Source organism: Tenebrio molitor, chromosome 7, assembly GCF_963966145.1.
Source record: "Tenebrio molitor chromosome 7, icTenMoli1.1, whole genome shotgun sequence".
NCBI classification, from domain to species: Eukaryota; Metazoa; Arthropoda; class Insecta; order Coleoptera; family Tenebrionidae; genus Tenebrio; species Tenebrio molitor.
In genome coordinates, this window is record NC_091052.1 from 9,421,330 (window position 1) to 9,445,223 (window position 23,894).

The following is a 23,894-nucleotide window of genomic DNA, read 5'->3' on the forward strand; positions in this document are numbered from 1 at the left end:
GGAGTTTACTAGTTCTATCACATTAAGATTTGCCTGTTAATTTTTTTTGAAGAAATGGTCTATATTTCTAGAGATATGTACCTACATTTTTGAATTTTTAGGGTTCTGTTCTAAACCTTTGATCTATTTTGAGCTAGTCGTGTGTATATTGGAATCGTGTGGTCCGCGTGAAAGTGAAAACTTTGTGTTTTGGGTGGCGCTTTTAGAGTTGCGGGGCAAGATCTCGGTCCGATTGTGGAGAAGCAGACCGGGAGGAACGTCGTTAGGTCCTCCGGTAATAAGTTTAGTGTGGCTTTTTAAGTCTCCCGGTCCCCGCCAATACGTAATTCAGTTTGCGGAGTTGCCGGCTTAATAAACTGGAGTAATTTGTAGTGGGAAGAAAGTATAATGCGGAGTCCGGAACATCTGCGGCTCCGGTCCCGCCTTGTTGTGTACATGTAAAAGTTGTCCGCGGCCCGCGGATTCTGCCATTGTAATGAGATCCGCAGCCGCGGGTTGCGCGCGCGCCCCCTGGCGGCTCGGCCTTCGCTCGCACACAGGAACCAGAACCAGATCACTTGAAGTCGTTCACTTGACTGCTGCGGTTCAACGTCAGGCGGTTTTTCCGTTCGCAGAGTGTGCATCTCACGTGGCAACGCAGCGACCATCCAGCATCCGCGACAGTGCCATGGAATACCCGCAGTATTGTGTCTCAGTGCTCGGCTGGCTTTAGCGCAAGTGAAGTACTTGGTGGGTGAGTGCCGGTCAGTACTTCGGTTCTTCGGATACTCCGGTACCACAGCGGGCTCCCGGACTGTTCCCACGCTCTGCATGAGAGGCTCCTGCGGCTGACGCGTCTCGCCCTCTTCGCCGGTAAGTCCACAGGTGGCACGGATGCACCCGGAGTTGGCATGTGCTCCTGCATTCGCGTCCTCTTTCTCCGCAGAGGCTCCTGCTTCTCCTGCTCTCGACGATCGATGCTGCCGGTGCTTCCGCACGCAGTTTTCCTGACCCGCAGCCGACTCGCCTGCTTGCTCCTGCCATAAAACCGATCCTTTTACTTTCGAATGGTCGTGACTTTGATTCCGTTGATGTGGTGGTGCTGTCTTTGCCTTGGGTTAATAACCCAACACGCTGACATTCTTGACATTGCTGCTCCGGTACCGGAGCCGACACCGACTCACGACGGTACCACCGAAGCACCCCTTCTACATCCCACGTATTCAGATTAACTGTCGGTTTATTTTCAACCCAACGCCCCGACAAAGGATCCTGTAAATGTTGCCATTTTTCTTTATCTTAATTGAGCCAAGCACTCGCCAAGACGTATCGGCCTCATCATTCAAACAATTTGTAAGCAGTTCCTTGCGAAATAAAACAAAACGAAATCGATTTTTTTTCTGTCGGTTTGTAATTGTACAGACCGAGTCAGCAGTTTACAGATCTGGTTATCACGAAAAAACTCGTTCAAATCACTGTCCAGTGATGTGAAAAATACGAAATAAATGGCCGACATGAAGATTAAAGTTGTGCCACTCGTCTGCTTTGTGACTGTGGCAGGCAGTCTTTGTTATTGTGTTGTTACAACTTGTGACACGCCATTATTTTCGGTTGACTATAAATTACAAAGTGCGTTGTTTGTCCACAACTTACTCCCAAAAATACAGGGATTTGGGAGTCGAGTGTTTCGAGATGAATTAGTTACAGAAGCGGAACGAAAATGAAAACAACCCTCGTTCCTCGTTTGGCAGGGTTGCTGTGTTTTTCTCAGATGTCGCTGCACAAATTCTACAACTTTCTCCATTAAGTACTGCTTCGACTTTTTTCTGCTGTCTTTTCACAAAAATTAATACACATCACTGAGTACTCGTGTTTGCCCCAGCGCGTGAACCAAATGAAGTTTTATTTACTCCTAGATAAATACGTAAACGAAATTTTCTTCCAAAAATTTCCTATTTATATGAAATGTTTCGAATTCACTCCTCTTGCACACATTTCACGCCTCCGACTGCTAATCAAGAAGTGGACGCCAATTTATCAGCATTACTCGTTTTGAAATATTTAAATTTTATGACCGTAATAGCATAATATTGTTTGCCACCGCGAATAGCCTCACCTCCATAAAGCCGCCCCGTTTATTATTAAACCCCCAGTACGAAAATGTGGGTCGTGTCGGGTTGCAAAGCGAATTTTTTTCGTTAGGTTGCGAGGGGTGTTTATCTAAATCTGGCCGATAAGTATGCTAAACCGATGGGATTTATCAAAAATCGACGGAATTTTCAATTGCCAGCGGAATAAAATTACGAAAATGTTGTTGCTTGAGCAAACGATTTTCTGCTTGTTTTGTGTCGTTGGTGCAATTGGTTGTAAATTAATGGGACACTGAACCGCATTTATGACCGACATTAGATAATAAATCCCTGGCAGTTAAACAACCGAATTAATTGATTTGCGCAAGACTGTGCGTCGAAATAATACCAATTTGGGGAGGTTTTCATCGGTTTTGTATGGATTCTCCAAATGTACCGAGTGGGGGCGGCGTGTAGTGTAACTCGAGTCTATTCAATTTTGCCTAGATGGGGTATTAACGAGTGCTTTGAGGCCAAAGCTCTGAAAATGATTTCTAGACAGTACCGAATATTCAGAAATTCAAGACGGGATTATCTTTGTGCGCACTTGAAAAAATCCAATTTTCGTTTTTTTTACCAACACAATTTTCACGTGTTTACATTTTATTCGCACGTTGCCCAGAGCGAAGGTCTCAGACGTCGCTCCCTCCATCTAATTAAGTTTTCAGCAGAAGAGTATCGATTTTGTAAACAACAGTCGAACGAGATGTGGTCCATCAGGATCGTCGAATTTTTTTATCGAGTGCCGTGTGAAAAATACGGAAAGTTTTCGAAGAGTGGCTCCAGATGCGTTAATCTTTTCGACATTGAGTAATTTTGTTTAATAACAACACCGCATCACTCGTGCTTCGACAGACGACCGGTGAAGTTTCCAAAATGAAATCTCATTAAAACCCGGAGGATGATTTTTTCTCGGGAAGCTTTTTGTGCGAGCGCTGCCTGTTCGGACACGTCCTCAATTATGGAAGACCCATTCGTGTGCAATTTAACGTTGAGTTCTCATCACTTCCTTAAAAATAACTGTCAACGAGCCGCGCGCATTTCCATCTGAATATTTCATGCGCTCGTGCGTTTTCCGGAAAAAGTACGAGCTATTCGTCGCATTCATTACGACGCCCTCGTCGCTAGAATTCTCCAAACATACGAATACCGAAACTAAGCCGTAATTCTGTAATGCTGCGGAGCGCTGATGACGTTCAGAGCGAGAGCAAAACGTCGCCGCGTCAGTTAATTTCACCAAATATATTCGGAAATTCACGACTGTGCTCGTGCTTCTGTGCAGATTTATGGTCTCTTGATTGTCGAATTAATTTTAGTGGAGTCGTGTGGATCCACTAAATGGACCATGTACCATATGGGTTTCTATTTCGGTCGCTCCGTTTCCAATCAGGGAAAGTGTGCGTTATAAATAATATCGGGACGTGAAAGCTCCAATTTAGAGTCCTGCGCCGTGCCCTCCTCGCGGTAGCTTTTTCATTACCAACAATAAATTAATTACATTATCACGTTCGGCTGTTAAGGAAACGAGAAAATTGTTCCATTAAGTCGGAAGGAAATGTGGTGTTTTCCTGCGACGGTCATGGGAAATTCGAAAGCTCAGCAGGATCGATCCTGCTCGGATGCGTTTCTTGTTAATACTTCATTCAGATTTGGAAGGTGTTCGTTCGCGAGCGTCTTTTAAACTTCGGTTATTAGGCGAGTTCCATCTTTGAAAAATTAATGACCGGAATGGAGCCACCGAAGCCGGGGATATTAGTTTTAATGGAAGTTCGATGTAAATTATTAAATAATATTTAAGTATTCGTTAATTCGAGTCGTTGTCTCTCGCCGGGGTTATTAGCGGGCCTAATGGAGACGATATAAAAATTCCCTCGGGCCTCCGTAATTATTCTGACCGCTCCTTGTTCTCGTCCTGCTCTACGCCCGGTTGAAAATCGGGCTAACGATTTTACTGGATTTTATCGTCCAGTTCACTAATGTCCGAATAATCCGTTTAGGAAGTTGCGAACTTGGGGTTAGAACTTGCTGGAAGCCGCCGCTATTACAAGAATCCCTCGCAAATTCGGTAACATCTTCGATGGCCGGCCAACTATGTGGCAACTGTGAAGTTTTCCGGGGCCTCTCTTAAATTCCGGTTTTGTTCCGGGGGCGCCTGATCGAAACCGGAACCCGCCGAAATCGACTTTTTGCGGCATGCGAAATGTGTCACATTTGTGTATGCCGAAAGGGGGGAAATCCCTTAAGTAAGCTCGACCGGGTTAATTCTGGATTTGGCTAATTACCCGATAGCAATCTGTGTTTGTGTTTGAGCTTGCTCCAGAAGCAAAGACAATGCAGTGGATAAATAAAAAATTTATAATTCAAAGCTTGCACCGTGATCGCTCGGACTTACTCCGAACGGGCCCCCAAGGATTTCACACTCGAAACCGGTAGATCAGAGACACTCACAAGCTCAAATCCTTTTTGCGCTTAAAGCTCGGTCCAGTTTTGGCACCGAGATTAGTTTTTATTTGCGCCCAGATCGACGTATCTGTGAGGTCTCATCTGCATACATTAAAAATTCTTTTGATGGTAAAGTGTTCTGGAGCTTTCGGTCCGGGCCACATTTTGATACGCTCTGACGTTGGCCTTTAATTAAGACGGGAAAACGTTCCGTGAACGTCAAAAATATCACGTGACACGTGAATAATAAGTCGCCGACAATTACTCCCTCGTTGACATAAATTAAGATCGAAGGGAAAGATAGGTAGCGCTAATTAAAAAAACAAGGCGAGGTTTTCGGTCGAAACGTCAAATTTGACAGGTGCGTCTTCCGCGCAACGGATTGGAGCGGAAAATTGATTCGTTATATATAGAGTCGCTCGTTATTTTACCGAATTAGCGAGACCATTAATAACAATAACGATGCAGGGACACTCGCCGGTGGAAACATCAAGGTGGCGGGGCGCGGCATCAATTTTGTCGTCAACTGTACTGTTATTTATGCAAGTTCTGCACTGGGCGAATGCAGCTGTGTTTCGTAAATCACAAACACGGACGATTTGGAAAAAATTGCGATGTCGTCGGGTTTGGAAGAGGTAATTACGAGGCGAGATGTTATGATGGAAATTTTATTTAAATTGCCTTTCTCGGTCACATTTAATAAAACGATGTTAATTAAAGTGTGAAATTGTCCATTGTTGTGTCGGTTATGTGGATCGAGTGCCCAAACGAATGGTAAAATTTATCTGGAACAATAGCGCCGCTTTCGTCTGAACGAGGTGTTTACTTGCTCGTCGAAACGTGGAACTTTCTTGGACCAATTTAATCCCGAGGAGATTTTTAATTCGGGTGAAGCGTCCATGGAGATTTTTTCAGGAGACGACGCCAAGACGTGGGTTCGACTTGCAATCGACTTGACCCGATACAAATCTGCGTCGGATTATTTGCTGACAAACGCCGAGGGGCCCGCCGGACTGGCAAAATGTCCGTTTTCGCTCCAGTTTGTTGCGACGACAAAAAGTTAATTTAAAAGTGAGACCTTCCGTGACCGCTCCAACTATTTTAATTGGTTGTCGCAAGATTTTTTAACGAGATTTTTTCCAGATCAAAGTGTGACAAGTTTTCAATTTGTCCGCGTTACGAGAATACTCGGGCGGGGGCGGCGTAAAACCGATTTCATTGCGACACGCGAAAAATCGCTTTTATCACATTGAAATGCGTGCGCTTATTTGTTTAGTCCTGAGCTTGAATGTCTCTCCGAAGCTCCTTTCGTTGTTGGTAGCTCTCAATTAGTCCCGTTTCCTCCGATAATTAAATCACACTTTTATTTGTAGCACCTCTTTGTTCGCGGGATTGCGTTACCGGAAAAGGAGTTCGGCTGTAATTGATTACGGACATAAAGACATTAACTCCGGGCAAAAAACGTGATTAGAGGAAGTTACGAATGAATTGAAGTATTGTGGAGTTTGGGGCGATCTCTGCACGGATCCGACTTTTTCCGATGTCTAATTGGAGTCTGATTTTAATGATTCTCAAAGCTCTGCACGTCCGCTTTTCTGGCAGAGTTACGGTCAAGAAACGTCTAATTTCAGTCATTTCCAAACTTTCTGGATGTGTCTGCGAAGTGCAGGTGGACCGGAATCTTCCTCCTCGAAAATAACTCGGTAACAATTCCGAACACGTGTTCCTTCTTTATTCTTTTAGTTGTAATTCGAGGACGTGCCGGAGGATATTCCCGGTTCCAAATTGAAAAGTACAAAGCTCTCTCAAATGTGATTTGGTCGACATTCCTGTTGTTCTTTGATCAACTTGTCGCAGGTCAGGCTTCGTCGTAATTTTTCCACCGTCAGGTGTGCCACTCGACTTGTTTTTCTCTCCTTTACGTCACTCGGAACGTGTCGTGATTTACGCAATTGATAACACCCCGAGCAGCTGTCCTGCAGGCTGAAAGAGATGCCGTGACAGATCATCGAAAAGATTAGCAGGAATGCTTGCGGAAATAGTAACGAGTGCAATACAGAACCGAAATAGACGGGGAAAAATCGCTGCTGTAATATGTCATAATTCAGACGTGACCAGATGTTGCCATTTCTCCGGTTCAGATTGACGGTTTTTCTGCAATCTCACTTTGCACTAACGAGCCCAGATTCGAGGTTTCAAATGTCACAAAAAATCTATTTTAAACATTTTATGTGGATTTTGCTACGAGTGCTAGAACATCGTCAGAAACCTTCGAATTTTATCAAGTTTTGATGAAGAAAACGAGTCAGATTTTGGTCTCTTCTTTTGTAGCACATCACTATTCCTATTAGGAAGGAGGTCAACGTCAAGAAAAAAATAAATTGCATTTTCTAAATAGATTAAATTTAAATAATCTACATAAAAATCATATTCTTAGAACTTTCTACAAGATCTTGGGATATTGTTTTTAAACCAAAAGTATGTACATCCATATAAAATGGAGTAACTTTTGTTGAAGCATAAAAACTTCTTCGTTTTCCTTCATCGGGTTAACCCATAAGGGTACACTGGTCGAGTGTTGGATTTTCTCATGGGCTATGAGTCATATCTGCGCAAACGAGTATCGGTCTCAAGTAGGCGCTACAAGCCGACCGGAAAACATCGCCATTCATTATGTTAGTGGCGTCTCTCTCTCGTCTATGTGCGTGTAAAGTAGTCGACGTTTTTAGTTTTCATTTACAGATGTTTCACTGGTTTATCGCTCCGCCTTCGCGCAGATATTTCCAAGGTCAAAGCCCATGAAAGAATCAAATACCACTACACTGGTAATCATTATGCGAAGGGGAAGACAGTGTTGAATGTAATATGTTTAGAAACAAGCCTTAACTATTTTCTTACATTCGGCGTTATTCCACATTAGGAAGGTGTTCCATAATAGGGTCATGTTGTCTCCATTTTTATTGCCATTTCCAAAACGTAAATTTTTTTTGAACTCAAAATTTTTATTTCATATAATATATGTAAAATAAAACTGTACATTAAATCGTAAAATCCTCACATGCAAACGATAATAAAATTAAATTACGACCAACCTAAATTTTAATACTAATATAAAAATGTATAAATAAATCTTAAATTCCACAAACAAATGAGATAATGAGAAGGCTGATTGAAGAAAAAACTGAAACATGTAGATGAATTTCTCTGGCTTGTTTTTCTTCTGCACTTAATCTTCATCTTGCACATGTTTTAGTTCAAATTATTAATTTAATTTCACCAAAATGTCATAATTTTTTTGTCTCTATGTTGTATCTCAGTGGATTCAAAACTGAGGAGTAACCTCTGAAAAAGAAGCATGAATAATAATTATTTAAAACTCTCACTAAATATTCTCTGGGCAATAAACAAGAGTACAAACCGGTAGTAAAAAAAATGTTATAAAATCCCAGAATTTAGGATTCAATGTAACATAATATTCACAGTGAAGAGAAATAGAAAGAAGATAGCAAGGCCGCTGAAAGTAAATATGATGCCAGATTACTGTTGGAATTTAAAAATGAATGTGGGTGTAAAGTGTAAACAGTGAAGAAGCAAAAGCAAAACGTGCAACACAAAGGCATTGTTAAATGTTTCCACAACGTTTATTCGTAATTGTTGTTGTTTTTCTACTAGAAAAAGATACATAATGTGACCCACGTTAATTAAAATATTGCATATGTTCAAGTGTTTTCTTTTTTACCTCGTTGTTTCCACTCTTTGCGTGTTAAAAAAAAAGAACGTAGGTAGACGTTCTATAAGGCGCTATAAAACATTCTAATAGAGATGATTTAAAACCCCATTACTGAGTAATAAAAAAAAATTGCATTATCTGAAAGCTCCTTGTATTTAGGCAACCAAGCAGTCACGTGGATTTATCTTTAGTAGTATTAGGTTTACCTGAATTATATGTGGCAAAATTCCACAGCACACAACAATGTTAAAAGTAAAGAATGTACATCGTTGGATGATGCCTGGATTGATTGATGAGGAGTGGGCACCTTTTGGATGGAAAGCGTAGACCAGAGGATGATCGGCGGTCCAACGGCGGCGCGCATGCCGTGTTCACCTCGGTATTAACGAGGATTAGATTAGTGGTTGGCGGCATCAACTGCCCCATCCCGAAAGGTGTAATTGCGGCCTGGTCGGCCTTAATCGAGAGCTGCGACCCGAACTTTTCGAATATCCCTAATTTCCGATTCCGGCCGTCACCGGCAAACACTCGAAACTGTCGAAATTGTGAGGTGGGACCGTGTCGGAACAAAAGTTGCCCTAGTCCCGACTAAATTAAGCCCTCCGACTACTCGATTCGGTCGGGATTCAATAATCCGCAGCCACCACCCCGCACGGTGCGTGAAGAAAGGGGGACTTGATTAATTCCGGCTGATTTACGACGATCTTCAATCGAAATTTTGATTGGAAACCTCCGACGAAAGTCATTGTGGCGGACACCGAATTCGAATGTCCCTCCGACCCTCGACCGCCACTTGGAGCAGGGGTGCTAATGAAGATAAGAAGTTGATTTGTCACTGTCGTTTCGTGTCGGGGCGGTGATTTAATTAGCAGTTTTATGTACAACCTGTAGTATGCGGGTTGTTATCTAGATGGGGACACAAAGAAGTCCAATATTTTTCGCAGATAAGGCACGACCCAACCCTAATAACATCGGGGGACATCAATTGGCGCAGTATGCCGCATTAAACCACGCACAGGGTGGCCACACGAAATTCAAAAGTTTTTAAACTCCCCATCACCGTATACGTTTTATTTTTGGCGACTCGTGGTCACAACCTCGTGGAAATTATGTCGTGACGAGTATTTTTAGTCTTTCGCACGCGCTTTACGCTTTTTTTAACATGTATTTCGACGTTGGACACTTGTTCCTATGGCACTTTCTCATCTGCTGATGACTTCCCGCTGACCTGAAAAATTAAAAATAGATTGATTCATTCCTATTTATTGAAAACTTCAGCCGCGAGTCTTGGTCGCGAGGGGCGGCGATTTTAATCTCGTAATTCACCGCCTTTTCGGTTTAGCTTTCAATATGATTTATCGTGTTTGTACAGTTTATTCTGCATTATCTGGTATTTGTGTTCAATTTTTCAAATGTGCGGTTTTTTTTCTAAAAAAATCCCCAACACTTTGATCTACATCGAAACAGATCTATTAGGAGTGTCACAACAATCATTCATGTTATTTTTACGGCGCAACGTGTTTACAGGTTGCGAACACATTTTCATATTCGACAATTTTTTTTCTGAAGAAAATAAAAAATCAAATCCTGCTTTATCGCTTCTCTTGTATCCGAGATGATTTTTTTTCCATCGGGACGTCATATCGTCAGGTGTGTGAACTCATCACCCACAGTAAATATTTTATGAGATGTAGTTGTCAATAAAGCTCAACATTCGGAAGTGTTCGGTGTGCTTTTCTGTGTACCCAATAAATTTTACGAGTCACAAATAGTGACTGCAGAGAATAATAAACTTGCCGGTCTTAATAGTTTCCGTTTTTCGGTATTTGCTGCAATTAAATTCGAACGAGGACTACCACCAGTCATTTAATGGACTCACAACAAATAAAAGCTCTCCAGTCAAAAATATTCTCCACGGTGTAATTTTGTGAAATTAACAGCAACAATTTATACAAGTTTCAGCTTAATGGTCTCGGTAATATTTTCATAATGGTAAGATAAGGATAGTCGAGAAATTAATGTTTCACGTTCGTTGCACTTGCACCTTTTACCATTCCTCACACTGAATTAGCATTCTAGAGGCGGAAATAGTGTGCACAGTACATAAATAAAATAGGGAGACCGCTGATAAAGATAATTGACATTCAGAAAATGGACAGTTGGGATTGTCAACGATTTTATTTGAAATGTGGCAACCTAGATTGTACTAGGTGCGGCATTATTTCATCTTTCACATCATTAAATAAAACTATATAAATTTTACCATTTTGTCATAAATTGTACCATTTTGCCACAAATTGTACCAGTTTGCCACAAATTGTACCAGTTTGCCACAAATTGTACCATTTTGTCACAAATTGTACCAGTCTGTCATAACTTGTACCAAAACACAAACTAATTAAATTTGTGTAATTTTGATTGCTGAATCCATCAAATGAAGTAGATGGATAAATAAACAGGTTTTACTAAAAAAATCGCAAAAAGTGCTTCCGCCATATGCATTAACGCAAAATTATAAAAACACGATGCCCTTTATCATTATGTGTAGCATTTTGGGTTAACTTTATTTAATTAGAAGTTGTGCTTTTGGAAGTAAGACTTGCTGCCCCTAGTACATTGGTAAACAATTGTAGGTCTTGACGTGTTAATGCACCACTTCTTTGCCTTACACAACGAGATACTTCGAGTTTAGGAAAGTGGAACGCTTGAATTAATGAGAAATACTCGTTTCGATATTTTATTCATCGATTCTGACGCTCGAACCGATCTGATTTAGAAAATCTGTGGTTCGTCCAGGAACTCTTTTCATGTGAAGTGTCCTCAGTAGCTCGAGGAGCTCTCGGATTATCTGTAGGTCAACATCCAGGTTCCTATCGGTCGCCCTTGACACGTCGCAGATGCGGAATTGTAACAAATTGACGATTCTTGAACTTGATTGCATTTTTGCATCGGTCGATAGATCGGTCGGGATTCCACAACATCTGCCAAGAATGTCGTCTTGAATTTTAATTAAAACAAATTATTCGGCGTCGACACTAAACGTATGTACCGAGCGATAAATTCCGGCCGTGATAGTTTTGCTTGGTTTGCATTTGCTGTGTTTAGTTCGGGTTGAAGCTGAGCAATTTCCCAATTACTTAAATTTATAGGTGTAGTTAGGTCTTTATATTAGGAGCCATTATTTGTTCTACTTATTGATTGCGTTAGTGATTTATCGCGGGGCCCGCAGGCCCCAACGACCGTTTTTCTCGAGCGTTATGTACACCGTCTCCCAAAACAACTCATTGTCTCTTAACAGTCTGTTAAATGATGATGGACGATTATGTTTTTGACAGTTTTATCAACTCGTTTTAATGGACGATCTCGGTTATTCTTAGAGCCCGTCCTCCTTTCATCGTCCTTTTGATTGTGCGACTCGAATGAAAATTGGAATTACGTTTTAATGGCGCTTAATCGAATGAATTTCATTTTCCTCTGTCCCGAAAAACAACAACGAGACGAGTGTAGGCGCGATCTCACGCAGCTTCCTAAATCAATAAATCATTGTCCGTTTTCAATTAATGCTGCTATTACAGGTAGAGATTAACTCGACAAGGATTTCGTTGCGCAAGCGGATCGGCTCGAAACATGATAAACACGGAATGAAAGATTTTCGAACAAACATTTTTATCCACGGGAAAGGTTGAAGTGCGCAGGAGGGATGTGGTGAAATGCAAAACTTTTACGTGGTGATTTAAAGAGGGATTGGGATACATTATATTATCGCAAACATTTCAGTTTCATCGTGCAGTACGAATTGAAATACGTTTTAGTTGTCTTTTCAATATTAAAATCTCGTTGAATTTTACATAATAGAGGGACGATTCTGACGACTCAATTCCATCTCATCATGTTGTGACACTGACTGTTATTTTTAAATGTATTTTTAAATTTCATTGGACTTTGTGCACCATGCGATTTCAGTTTAAATTAAAAGACACTATCTGATCTGTGTGTTTAGCTTTCAAGAAACATATCGACTGTTCATTTAAATTTATCCTCAAAGTTGGCGTTGAAGAGTCGATTGTGAACGCACCAGTCGTCAGTCTGCAGAGTAAAAACATAAACAACGCAAAAACTCAAAAAGTGAGGTTAGATTGAAACAGCTGATCCGTGATCTGTAATCCGTGGTGCGTTCACAATCAACTCTTCAATGCCAAATTTGTTGGCATAAGATATCTTTTTGAATTTTTGATTGCACTGCTTTCTTCATTAATCAGAGTTGACAGGAAGCAATACTTATTTTCGGGGCCCCGTTATTACTGTTACCTTTTTGAGTTGTCTTGATGAGAATTAATTTTACAATTGCAAATGTGACGAAACGTCCATTTTGTTTAAAGTGAATTGACGTTTCCATCTGTCTACAATCTATATCATTAAACAGCAACCTTACCCCTACCTAGTTTCTGCTTCAAAGTAAAAACCACCGCGTACGGGAAATCTTTATTCCCGCACTCCGAGGACAACCGAGAAATACCGAGACCATGAGTACAAAAAGCTTTGTTTGCAATTTTTTCGACGATTTTATCATTTTATCACTTACAATGTTTTTCCTAGAAATCAATTTATTTGCGTTTTTAACTTTGATAATTTGTGAAACTTAAATTGGATACTTTCTAGACCCATACTGTGTTGAGAAGCATAATTGGATTTGTTGATTGGTAATGAAGGAACGAATTTTTTTAAATTGAAAAAATTCCAGAGGCTGTGTTATTTGCCATACTTATTCTTTATGATCCCACTTGATTATATTTTTTATGTTTTCTATGTTGGAAACAATCCAGAATCTCATCATACAAAAAACTTTTTCAATATTTGTTGCTGCCAAGGAGATATTAGGTTTAAAAAGCATTTTCTTTATTGCAGAACTGTTTTCTTTCTTTTTTTTTGTAATCAAATACATATTTCTGTAACTCTTATAATAACAAACTTCCGTATCATGATATTTCTATCTTTTTCTGTCACAAGTAACTTAACTTATTCACCCCTATTGTAGGTCTTTATCTTTCTGTCGTGGGAAAAATCTTTCAATTTTACGATTAAATATTGAAATCCAACTGTTTCCTTTAAATCTTACAGCTTTTCAATATTTTCTGTTGCTTATGTTTCATGGTAGGTTTCAGCCAGATACTTTGGTAAAGAAGTTATTGGAAAACGGGAAAACACGGCAAACTCAGTTAATTTTAGAATTCTCCCGGAAGGATGTGTTGAGGGTTGAGACTGATGCGACATAAAAAAAAATTGAAGTGGAGAGTTCCTCAGTTGAGTGGGGGTGTTTTGGCGGTAGCTGAACCGATACCTTCCTAGGTACATTATTACTCCTATTATTATTAATTATTTACAAATAAATAACTGGTTTAATAACAATCTGGCGGTGAGCGTAATTGGAGTGAAGTTGTTTTGTAACTTGACGTCGCTGGAATAGTACATATTAGCTCAGCACTAATGACGTTGATGCTTTAAATATAAAACTAAACCAATCGCAATAAAACTTCAAACATCGATTGATTCTTTGTAGCTTCAAATTGAGAACCAAGGAATAGAATTTCACGAGATCGACGAATCAGATCTCAGCTATAAAAGTTTTTTTTCACGATCGGGAGTAGAAATCAACTTTTCGGATGTCAATATCGTGACAGAAGTAGAGCATTTTCTCCCTAGGGAGCAAATATTTGCAAATACTTGCTCCCTAGGGAGTTTTCATTTTTTTGACAGTTGTGACAAAAATCTAATGGGAGTTTTCATTTTTTTTGACTGTTGTGACAAAAATCTAATTGTGTTGTCAAGGCAACTACTAATTCCATTAAATTCATCGAAAGATGACAACTCATTTGTCATCATTTTTTTATTCTTAAAATTTGAGATTTTTGTGCTGTTTCTACTCCCTACCGTGAAAAAAATAGTATATATACTTCTGGAGAGAATGCTCATTTTTCCATCGGTGCTTTGTAGCCCTCGGACTTCGCCCTCTGGCTACAAACTGCACCTTAGGAAAAATCATGCATTTCTCTCCCTCAATATATAATATACTATTTTCATTCATTCGAAAATAAAAACAGATCGGTCAAAAATTTAAAGTAATAAATCAACAAACGTTGTCATTTAAATGTAAATTGGCATTAGAATTAATCCTGCATCGGATTAGCCATTCCTGCTGGTTTGGACCGCACCCAAATGCATGCAAAAGCTCTACTCGCAACAAAAGTTCTATTTTTACAATGATTTGATCAACTTTTTGCTTGTAACAATTCTCTTGGAGTAGAGTTTTGCTTTTAAACTCGACAGTTATGAAACCTGAAATGTTATGCTTTCTACATCCAGTTTATGTTCAAAATGAACAGCCACAATTGGATTGGTCGATTGTAAACTACCGAACTTTTTCTTCTTTTATGTTCAGTGTTCCAAAGTTTCTTTTGACGGCTGTCACACTTATTCTTTATGCCACTTGATTTTTAAATCAAATTTTATTCCCATGATGTTTTCATGTTTTCTTTCACTGACACCAACTTTTTTTTTAATATTTGTTGCTTCCAACGAAATATCAATTTTCATTTCAATAATAGACACTTTCTTTTGACAATTTTATAACACACTCTTGTATCATTTGATTTTTAATTAACTGTTCTTTTATCATTGATTAGTGATTAAACTCTGTCTTCAACAATTTCCTCTCTGCAAGATTAAATTTTTTATCTGTTTCAACATCAGTTTGTCGTCTGCAGCACTAAGAGCTCTTTTCAACCAAGCTTTTCAAATCTTCCTTCTACTAGTCTACATCTTTGTTGTCTGATGCAGAACCGTTGCCCGAGCGATACTTTGATAAAAAAGTTATTGGAAAAAGAATCATTATGAAATTTATAATAATATGTAGTTATAATTAAAATCCCTGTGGTAATTTTTCCTGCAAAAGCTCTCGAGCTTTGGCCCTGTTCCTGTCTCCCTTGCAGCTCGGCATTTAAATCTTTCCTTTTCGCGATGTCGTATCAAATCCCTCGAGATTGGCTCCCTAATCGCTCAAACACATCCGTATACTCGCTTTATCAACCCTAGCAAACTCCAAATAACTGTAAATACCGAAAGCTTTGCAGGATCGCTGGTTCATAAATTAAAAGCATCTCAGCGTTAGATCTTGTGTATTTAGAGGTAAAAAGTGCCGAAATTAATTACGCTCCTCGTTGACACTCTCTAATCCCATCGGTATATCAGCGGTGCAGATTAGCTGCTCCTTGGTGTTGGCGCATACCTCCTCGTCCCACACTCTTGCCGGTGCTTTTTTCGCGCCGCCATTGCCCACGCACAAAGGATCAGCGTGCATTCGGCATTTCAAAAGACGGGTTCGTTAAGATATGCATCCTTGCAGGAGAAGAAAACGTTGGCCCAGTCGGTCGCTCGGTCAACGGCGGCGGCGACCATGCCTCTCTGTAGCCGGTATCGATGAAGGCCAACCACTCCCGACCAGTTTGTTTTTGTCCGCGACGGTGTCGCTCTTTGGAGTTGGGTTAGGAGCACGGGACGGGTGATTGACTCGTCGATCCTCGCCGAAGCCTCGCCAAAAACCTAATTGACGTTAATGATAACAAGTCAATCAAAACGTACAGAAATACCGAGTGCGTCGGTTCAAATAATTGGCTCCGGGTCCGGTGGAGCGTGGGCAAGGGATTCGGCATTGTTTGAATAATCGCAGACGTGTTTATTTTTCAAACAGTGCCAACAAACTACCGAGCAAATAGCAGGAGAAGTGTTAAGTTTGACAAAAAAAGTGACGAATTGCGCCCACGCATCGTGAAAAATCTATTCCCAACGGCACGTGGCGTTGTTGAGGAAAAATTCCGGAAAACATGGAAGCCAGCGACGAAAGACGCGCAGCAACACTCGCAACTTCTTCGTTGCGACATAACGTGCTGTGGCTAAAAAACACTACGTATAAAGCCATGTGTTGATATTGTTATTGCACAAACTGTGGAGTAATAAAAATTGTTTAATGGAGTAGCTTTCTTGTATATTTACAACACATCAAAGGTTTACATAAACAGTCGGGATTTGCAGTCATAACAAATAAGTGGAGTGATCAATGGAAAGCAGAAGGAGGAGATCTTCTGCCGTCTAGGTCTGCTGCACGATCTTTCAACAAGAACAATAGCGATAACAAAAATTTAGTATTTTTTTAATGGGCACGATAAAAAATTATGCCTGTTGCCAATGAATCATTGTTTTATTTGGCTTTTAATTAAACTACCTTAACCAGAAATTGGAACCGTAATTAATTCTGAAAATAATGGAGTTTTATGGACACAACATAAACCAATAATAATTAAAGGCAAAACTGCGCACAACTTCGACCACTCTAAATCCTGCATAGCATACTGCAATGGTATTAATCAAAAATGTTGATTTTTGCCTACTCTGCAAAATACAGAGTGACTTCGAAGGTTGTGCAGATTAACCTGTGATAGAACCTCATAAAAATGGGTCAAAAATAAATCATAGTAGACTTTTTTTGTTGTCATTTAATTCAAAATTAAGTCACTTTGACAAGAACATCAATCTTAACCTCAATTTAAATCACAAAAGTCTTTCACCAACCTGGAGAAAACCGATATGGTTTTTGATCTATTGCGAAGCTTGTGGACACTATTTTATCATAAATTCACGACGAGACTTAAAAAACTTAAACGATAAAAGTCAAACATAACCTCGAATGTCATAAAAACTTGACTTTTTAGGTTGGGCGTTCGACAAAACTGCCCGCCAAATTTGAAATTTTTCAGCGTTTCCCAAAGTGGTTCCTTTGATTTTCTTGTAAACTATTAATATTTGTATAAGGCAAGTCTGGTTATTTTACCACAACCTTTATCACTCTGTACATTTGAATTTCTAGTCAGAACAGTAGTTCGGTAATTGTGGCTGACTTTGGTGTAGATTTTCATTTAGCTGTTGCAAATAATAATTTATTCGTGCGTAGAAGTCATGTGAAAGGTGGGCGTATAGCAAAATCAATGATAATAAAAATGTATCCGAAATGATGAATAAATCCGGCCTCGATGTGTGCCCCACCCTAATTAATTTATGATTGCTAAAAATTACAAACATAATTGTACACTTGTCAAAGTAAATAATTGACAAAAAATTAATTTTATGATTTTATCGACTGAATAAAATGCATTTTCGATCAATCGAGTTTTTATTTTCTTCGTAAAACGAGTTTTCAGTACATAAATATCTCTGTATCAATTGGTCCTACGACTAAAACTCTTATTATCAAATATGTAGATAAATTAAGAAATTGGTTACAAGTTCAATAATTTTTTTTCGCACATTACTTGACACATGTATTTGATAATAAATGTTCCAATAATCGGATCAATAGATAAGATAATTTATCCAAAATATATTTTTGATAGTTCTCATGAGCTATAAAAAAATGTCCGTGTTATGAATTGATCGGTACTTTTGATGTGTTATTTATAACTATGAAATGAAAATCCATGTCAAATTTGAGCTAGCACTCCAGTGCTGTAGCAGCTAGACTAACAGGTTCTGTTTCCTTGAGAGATTCCCATTTGACTGTTTAATTTCATCGAGAAAAGCTTCAACACCCCTTTGCCCAACTCGTGTTGACTTATCAGTCAAGTTTTGGAAGTTTTGAAATTGAGGTGATGCGGATCCGGTTGCTTTGCTTAAACTTCCGGGCATTTCTGTCGATTCAACCAACCGGACCGATTTGACACCCGAGCGAACTTAAAATAATCACCGTTCAGCTTGACTGTTGTACGGTTGATTTTCGAGAAAAAACTGAATCAATTAAACGCGGTTCTATTCAGCAGAGATTATTGACCTCGTCGAAGACACCGGATCAATCCGGTGGTCAGACAAGTGCAAATTCGTCCGGGTGCATTAGCAATGCGCGTAGATCTCTCCGATCATTGTCCGTATTTAAATGAAGCGCCCCTAAACCGAGACGAAGTCGTCGCAACCCCGCACGCAATAAATTATGTATGAGAGGAGATCCGAAGCTTTTTATGTGTCTTTTGCGGATCCCCCATAGGTGGCGGTGGCGGTTATTGGCGGAGGTCATAAATTGTGAAATTCTATCGGATTTTCGGTCTAATCCGTGCAACTATTCCGTATTTCATGCACGTTTATTTCCTTTATGTAACTGCTCTTAAAACTTCGACATGAGCCAAGATTTACAGCTGAATATGAACCAGTAATGCGGCGTAACCAAACTGTTTATAAATCGTCGTGTACGTTCGTTTACGATCCATTAGCTTGTTGTTTTTCACCAGTAAAAACAGAAATTTCTTGGCCCTTCGACGACTTCAATCGCAACAGATATGGACACACCGCAGACGTACATCGTCAACATATAAATGCAGCCGTAAATGTTACAGATGCGGTTACAAGTCTAAAATTAATGTGCAGCTCTGGCAGAGCTTCCGATTATGGTGTTTTTGTTTTTCTTGGAAGTCGAGCCAAGCGGAAACGTCGAGGGACAGTACGAATCCACCCCCACCATTAACTTAAACCGCTTACCGATGCCACCAAACACAAACATAACGTCCATAATTAGCAATAGTATCGGCGATCACGACCGCAGGTTATTTCCGGTCGCCATAACATCTTTCGGATTGGTGTTCATCGGCGGTACAACATCAAACAAAATTGACCCGTCGAAGTTCTGCAATCTCCGGAGTTCAACAACTGTTCAAAATTCCAACTGCCCAATTGTTGTGCGACCAAAAGCACGTTATTGCTGACGGTAGATCCAACAACCCCGAACTGGAGAAGCTTTGGGCCTCACAAAACTTATACAACCCGTCAAAATTTGACTTTGTAAAGAGACTTCAAGTAATCTATTTTGCAATGCTTCATAGCTGCTCGGAGAACGTCCAGGTACCTTCTTTTTTGTATCCCGCAAAACGTGCCTTTTCATCTCTCGTGTAATTATAGCCCTCGCTGCGAGCATGCAATCCATTTTATACACTACTATTAAGCCATCTTTTTTACCACGTGCTTTGCCATTCACAAAGGAACTTCTATCAGGCAACTAATTAACTTTGATTGAGACAGATTAAGCAACAAATTAATAATAGATATTTATTTTTCCAATTTCGTTATATTTTTAACTTTTAATCAAAGGCACTTGACAACAGGTCTGGTGAATCAGACCCTAGATTTATGTCGTCCTGTGTTATCAACGATGTTTCCAGTAAATTCGCACCATTATCCTGCACATACTTGAGTTCGCTCCTGTGAGCCGTGACGAAATTCAGCTTTGTTAGTTTCCGTGTGTTCCGTGTTGTTGTCGAATCGATAACAACCCTCTCGTCGCAGATTGTTTGATGTATTTTACCGAATTTTATAATTCGTATTTGCGACCCGGTGCGATTTCACGCTCGCCGGATTTTCTCCTCTCCGGTCGGTCCGGCTCCGGACGAGCCTTTCTAAATATAGAGGCGCGTGTTTGTTTGCATCGGGAAAGGGTGTGTTGTATCGATAGGTAAGGAAGGTAATCGACCGAGCGGCTTCGAATTTTTATTTAACCCGAAACAGACGTCATTTAACGCGTTCCGTGTTTTCGTGGCTATCGGAAAAATGAACAGACAACAATGGAAACGTTTGATCGGGGAGATGATGTTTCACAAAAGCTCCGCACGAGCGAACAATTTCAATATGTGCGCTAATTAAATCGATGCAAAGAGTCGGAGGAATGCGCTCTGGCCGTCGGAGCATGTAAGTGTGGCGATAAATTCACAACTGGACCATTTAGTTGTCTGTTTGCAGTCTTTGATCAAGTGATTTTTAGAGGCACGTGTTGCTCCATTAATAAACGCAGCTTTTCTCCCGTGTGAAATGGCAGGTTGGGTCCCATGGGTGGCGGTCTCTGAAAATAAAAGCGACGATCCGTTCGATTGTTTCAGTGGCAGAAGGCAATTATTCGATTTTCCGTTTTTGGAACGGTGGAAAATGTCAAGTCTATAATTTGTCGAGGGACAGATGGAACGACCTTTTGTATATTCAGAGATTTGAATAAATCCGTCGTGTTTTGGACGAAGAACTAGTTCTCCAGATCGTTGCCAATTTTGCTTTAACCTGTTATAGGTGTATACAGTGACACGCTACATAAAATATTCACTATATATACCATTGACCTTGTTTCTTTGTTCATAATTTATGGAAGTTATTTTGAAGGTTAGAACGGTCTTTGTATGGTGGCCCCCAAGTAAACAACCTTAAACGGTGCTGGCCGAGGATGTTAAGAATTAATTGGTAGATAAGCGAAAAAGGACCGATAAAGCTCCACGCTGCAAGGATAAGCGTGGCGACCTGCGGGGATCAAATCCGAAACTACATTAATTAAAATCTAGTTGTGTGCAGACGACATACTTGGAACGTTTTGGTTGTTTTAATCTCCTGGCGTGCAGGGAAATGCAGCATTTATTGTTCGTCCTGGCATTTCAACCTATCGATCCGCACTATTATCCTGAGGCTCCCCGTGATGAATCATCTCCTATACGTCACCGGTCCCGATAGTTTCCGTCCTTATCCTGGATATTGTATCGTCCAGAATCCCCACGGTTTGTCGCGTAGACCTTTTCGATTTGCCGTCGATATTTTGTCATAAGTCTGCGTGACGGTTTACGACGCTCCAGACGCTTTTCAGTCGAGCTCTTCCCTTTTTACGTCCGCCTGAAAACACTATTCCAAGCAGAATGCTTTACGACCGTAAACTGAAATTCTCTTAACATTTTTGCCGTAATGGATGAACCTTCGCTTCATTGTTGTCGGATCCGGACGTTTTACATGATTGCGCAGAACTGGGGGCACATTTCGTACTAATTCGTCACGTTTTGGCTCTTTTGTTCTTCGTTGGTCCGGCGATTCTGCACCATCATGGATTTTTTCTTCGGTTCTGGGAAGTCCGACGCGACCTTGAATTCGGACGTCTTCAGCACCAGCAACAGGTTTATCACAAGCGCATTCTTCTTCGGCCGTTGGACAAACATCGCGCCACAATTCCCCATCGCAAGACGCGCTCCCCGATTTTATTTTCTGGATGAGTTGTGCGTCTCGAATATCGGGCCGCAATTCCATGCAGGATTCCCTAATGGCGACATTTAAACTTTCGCAGGACATTTGCGCCGTCGAGATTTCAATCGATCGTAATATACGGCGCGCTGATTCAGACCGTTTTCATAAAATATTTAGATGATGAGAGGCGGCGAGTCATAAGCGAAAGAGCTGTTAATAGTTTGGCGACGCTCCGAAATCATTTATTTTTATCATGAGGGTATTTACAATGCAAAACTGACATTTTATCGCCTCGCCTCGACGCACAATGTTCCGTGCGGGGTTTCTGCCTTTTGTCAAGGCTTTTTTTGTTTAAATATGATAATGATAACGTCAGTTGGAATGAGAGAAATTTGTGTTACTGCCAGGTCGCACACACAAAATACTAAAATTGATTTTGGCGGTAAGGAAAATATGTTAATTTTAGAATTGATCCAAAAGCAGGTGTTCGGGGTTTGGGAGTTTGGGACTGTGACGATGTGGAAAAAGTTAAATTGAGGTGGAGTGGGGGTGGGGAGGCAGCTGAACCGATACGTTATTAATTAATTATAAGGTATAAATAAACAAGTATGTAGTTTAATTATATGCTGGTAGTGCGTGTAATTGGAGTGAAATTGTTTTTCTCTGAAGTTTTATGAAATACGTCACTGCACAGAAATTAGCACAAAAAATACTTTTTTTCAACACTAGGTATTTCTGGATCGTTGTATTATAATGACAGGTTTGAGTATGTATACATATGTATACAAGTCGTAATAATAATTCGGTCGATTTTTTAGGTTTAAATAGAAATCTATAGAGTCCCTAAAAATGTACAGTAGCCGCTCGATTTTGTGAACTGTCCTTTGCTTTATAGTTCGTGCGGTCCCCTAAAATTTTTTACGTGCACCTCTGCCGAAACGTGCCTTTTGTCCTCTCCTGTTTTCAAGCCTCGGCTGCGCCTCGGCCAGAAAACTCAAACTCGGTCGAAAAAGATGCACTTTTTGGCCTTGGTACACAAATAACTATTATTTTAGAAATTAAATCGTAGACTTTAGATACAGCAATTATTATAAATGGTGCTTCTCTAGACGTCAAGCTCTTTGTCTAAACGTGTTTCTTCGTAGAATCTACAGTGATTTGCGGTCCAGATATTTTGATCGCAAGCTCTTTTTGCTACCAAATCCAACTTTAGTAACGGATGGATCAACTTTTTTCTGGGTTTCCTATGAAATCAATTTATTTTCAAAGTTTGATAGTTTATGGGTCCTTAAATTGTATGCTTTCAACATCCAGTTTGTGTTCAGTATGAAGAGCCACAATTAAATCGGTTGATGGTGAGCCACTGAACTTATACCGATTTTCAAAGTCTCTCTATTTATGACAGCCATTAATACTTACTATTTATGATTCTATTTGATTTTTGAAGCAAATGTTATTTTAATGATCTTTTCTCTGATGCAAACAATCCAGAATTGCACTGATCCTTAACTTGGTTACTCTCAACGACATATTAATTTTAAAATGTATTTTCATCGTGCCTTTTTTTTTGTAACGCTTTATTTCACATTTTGTGACAGATTGCTCTATCATGACGTTTCTGTCTTTTTGTGCCAGTAGCCATTATTAAAATTCAACGACTAAAGAAATCTTTCTACATATTTTAATTACTCAAATATTTTCTTTTCACAAATGTGTCAAATCTTTCTCTTCAAAACTAATACCATGTAACAACTGGGTGTGCTGTTTTTGAACGTATGTCTCGCATAAGCCGCAGTAGACGTTTTGTTCATGTTTGTAAGTTTAATCTTAGGACTATGTAGGTTAAGTAACGATAAACGTCTTCGAAACCACAGCCGCCTCCAAACGGGTTAGTTTTAATAATTAATCTCATTTTAAACAAAAATTTTATTTCACACCAGCTCAATGATATTTTTATGTTTTATCTGTTGGAGACGATCCAGAATCTCAATGTTTTCAAACTATGTTAATATCAACGAGATATTCGTTTTAAATGACATTTTATTTGCAGGTCTGTTTTTTTTTGTTTGTAGTTAACATTTTATTGAACGATTTGAACAGATTGTTGTATCATGACGTTTCTGTCAAAAAACAATGTTTTTTTTTTCTCAACAAAGCGTATCAAAAACCAACCAAAATTAAACTGTTTAGGGAATAAATTGTGTTAACGCATGAATTGTTCTTTTGCATGAGCCATGGAAATTGAGTAATATTGATCTCCATCCCACAGCGATGATATGGAGCAGAAAAAAAAACAAGCTACTTTAGAAGGTTTCCTCTTATCTATATCGGTAAATCAATGTCTACACTTTTCGATGTATCATGTCATTTTTCTACAAAATGGACGAGTTATACCAAGAAGACTCGAAAAGAAATCTGGGAGTTGCTCTGGCGTGTATATTATTAGAACCTGTACTTGGTTACGTTTTTTAGCAAGAGAACCAAAAAGAAAAGTTTGCACTTGAGCCTGAATGTCTTGGCGCTCCTCAAAGAACTGGCACATA

General features: G+C 39.8%; 1 protein-coding gene across 3 annotated transcripts in view; it reads left to right on the forward strand.

Annotated features, from left to right (window-relative positions):
• Positions 1-472: 472 nt before the first annotated feature.
• The window catches only part of msi (musashi), a 59,960-nt gene continuing 36,538 nt past the window's right edge, over positions 473-23,894 (forward strand). For 2 of the 3 annotated variants that reach the window (XM_069055098.1, XM_069055099.1), the window contains exon 1: positions 473-852. The gene's annotated coding sequence lies outside the window, so the exon portion shown is untranslated. The remainder of the gene's footprint in view (positions 853-23,894) is intronic. The other variant, XM_069055097.1, reaches the window with a different exon arrangement.